The following is a 2,972-nucleotide window of genomic DNA, read 5'->3' on the forward strand; positions in this document are numbered from 1 at the left end:
CTAACAAGTGACTATGCTCAGGGCCGGGGCCAGTGCCGCGGCACCACAGTAGATAGGTAGATAGTCAACGAGCCGACGCCGGACGCACGATAAACATGAACGATAACTGTAGAACGTCACGGCCGGTCACGGGCTGGGATAAGGACTTAATGCGACGGTGGAAGTTTTAAAATAGCAGCAATAGATAATAGATATGCACCTCCAATTTTAGCTACTGCAGGCGTGATTCGTGATTCGTGAAATAACAGCCGTTTTCACGACGGCCATCTGGTACGCATTTGGTGCACATTTGGTGCAGATTAGGTGCATATTTGGTCAAATTAGGTGCATATGTGGTCAAATTAGGTTCAGTGTATCTCTTAGTAGCTATCAGCTAGGGATGCACTAATTGCTTATATGCCTGCTTTGTCATATTATCAGATAGTATCATCGACTAAAACAATGAAATAAATTCATAAATGAAGATAATTGCTGTAAAAGAGATTAGGTGCAGATTTGGTCAAATTAGGCGCATTCGCCGGATAGCCCGTCGTGAAAACGGCTAACATATACCTATGTATATGTACAATGTACATGAAGGTACTTTGAAGTTCAAAATGTTCGTTATCAGGATATGTGCGGTCCTACCTTCAGTTCCCGTAACGTTTCGTAGGAAACGCCAGCAAGACGTAAATCAGTGAAAACACTTCGATACAAAGCGTATTATCTGAAAGAGTAATGTGCAAATCGTGTTACTAACAGCGTCGTTGCTGTTTATGCTGCCTTCGCCAGCAGACTATAAACAAAACGTCCAAGGAACACGCAGCAGACGGCTGCGCTGAACATAAAAAGCTGACTGACGAAGCCAGTATCCAAGAGCCGACGAGGGGACGTGGGGGGGAGGGGGGGGGGGGGCTCTGGATCTCTGCACCACCCACTCCGCGCCAGCGGGGCACTATTGAGGCAGGCGGCCGGGTCGGGGTCGGGCTGGAGGGAGGGGAGAGCTCCACTCTCCTGAGTGCCCTGTCAGCGGCTGTTTCTGTCGAGATTGCGGACCCGAGCCGCCACCGAACGCTGACAGAGCCCGGCGGACGGATCAGCGGAGTGCTGCCGCTGTGCTGAGCCCGCCCGATCGGCCTGAGATTCAACAGAGTCGCCACTTTAATAATGAGACAGACTATGTGGCAGTCAAGGCCATACAAAAATACGATTATTTCCGCTCAAAGGTTGCAGGAGATTTAAATTTCGTGAAAAGGAGGCATGCGAAATATCCGAAATGTCAAATGCATGTTAACCCGCGCACCGACGGGGGGGGGGGCGGATATCCGCCCCCCCCCTGAGGTTTTTCGCGAATAGCGGGAAGCGAAATTTGGTACGACTATTCCCTCATCAATTTTACACATGGTGTGCAAGTTTGAACCTCCTACCTTTCAAGGTCAGGTCACCAGGTCACTTTGAATGACCCAACCTCAAGTCACTTTTTTGCAACTTTGTCACCGTGCCAGAGCTACAGTAGATGTCGGAGGCCTTTGAAAGTCGCAGGATGTTATTAGGTCATTAGTAGCTACAATTTGTATATCTCGGAATTTTGATATCCGTGACCTAAGGTCAGGTCAATTTCGCGACCTCCCCATTATAAGTCAATGGGGGAAAAATAAACTCCCTGTTTTTACCACTAAAACGGGTCGGAATGGCCCCATATACCATACATGACTTCATATACGATCAACCTTCACTACCTTGAGGTCTGTTTTGCTGTTGGACAGCTGTGAGGTCATGTGACGTCATCAAAGGTCACCAAAGGTTTTTGGCCAATAACTCCGTACAGGAACAAGATACAGACGCGTGGATGGTCGCATTGTGTTCAGCTCGTCAAGACGCATCGAATGATATACATGATGACCTCGAGGTCACGTGACCTGAGGTCAACCTTTGACCTTGACCTTTCGAGGTCAACATATATATCATTCGATGCGGATTGACGAGAGGATCACGATGATGCCCTTAGTTTGTTCCTATCTTGACTAATTCGAAAGTTATTCGAGAAAAACTCTATCCATATCTAGCGCCCCCATTTTGACTTTTTCGACCCCTGTGACGTCATCTTTGACCTGACCTGAAAATGACCTTAGTAAAAATTGTAGATCTTGACCGTGCGTATCCGATGCCGTTTACCGCTTGTCGCTATCTTGCTTCGTTCTCGAGATCTCAGGGGGGCGGTCATCCGCCCCCCCCCCCGTCGGTGCGAAGTTGGCGCAGACCCCCGTCGGTGCGCGGGTTAAATATTCGGTGACAACTACATAGAGTATACCTACGGCTACATAATACGTTAGCAGCGCCATCCGCGGTCAGAGGGACCGGCTCTGATGCAGCCCCAAAGCCCGAAGAGCCTAACTGATGGGCGGTAACAATCTGACCCGGGGTGACTTCAGATCGTAGCAGATGTCAAAATAATAGTAGGTATTAGCCGTTTTCACGACGGGCTATCCAGCGAATGCACCTGATTTGACCAAATCTGCACCTAATTTCTTTTACAGCAAATATCTTCATTTTATGAATTTATTTCAGTGTTTTAATCGATGATGCTCTCTGATAATATGACAAAGCAGGCATATAAGCAATTAGTGCAACCCTAGCTGATATAGTCCGTTTTTCTTAAGTTTGCCCCTCACTGTAAACGTCTCTTTGAACACAGCACGAGAATTGCTCGCTGAATTACTGAGAAAACGGGTTAGCGCACATTGTATTGTAGATATGAATAATATTTTCAAAATAAGTTTTGAACACCGACGATTTAATGTTATGTTAAGCGCCGTGCAATTTATTTATTAGTTCAACATAATTCCTGAGAAGTCGTCTATACCTGTGGGGCTGTAGGTATTGGCAGATACGATTTACGAGTCTGTGAAATAGTAAATGAATTTGATGAAATTGATCGTCTGTGAAATCTGGGTTAATCAGTGTGCGCCAACCATTTTTCTCAGTAATTCAGC

This window comes from Amphibalanus amphitrite, unplaced genomic scaffold (assembly GCF_019059575.1).
Source record: "Amphibalanus amphitrite isolate SeventyFive unplaced genomic scaffold, NRLGWU_Aamphi_draft 002058F_arrow, whole genome shotgun sequence".
Classification (NCBI taxonomy): Eukaryota; Metazoa; Arthropoda; class Thecostraca; order Balanomorpha; family Balanidae; genus Amphibalanus; species Amphibalanus amphitrite.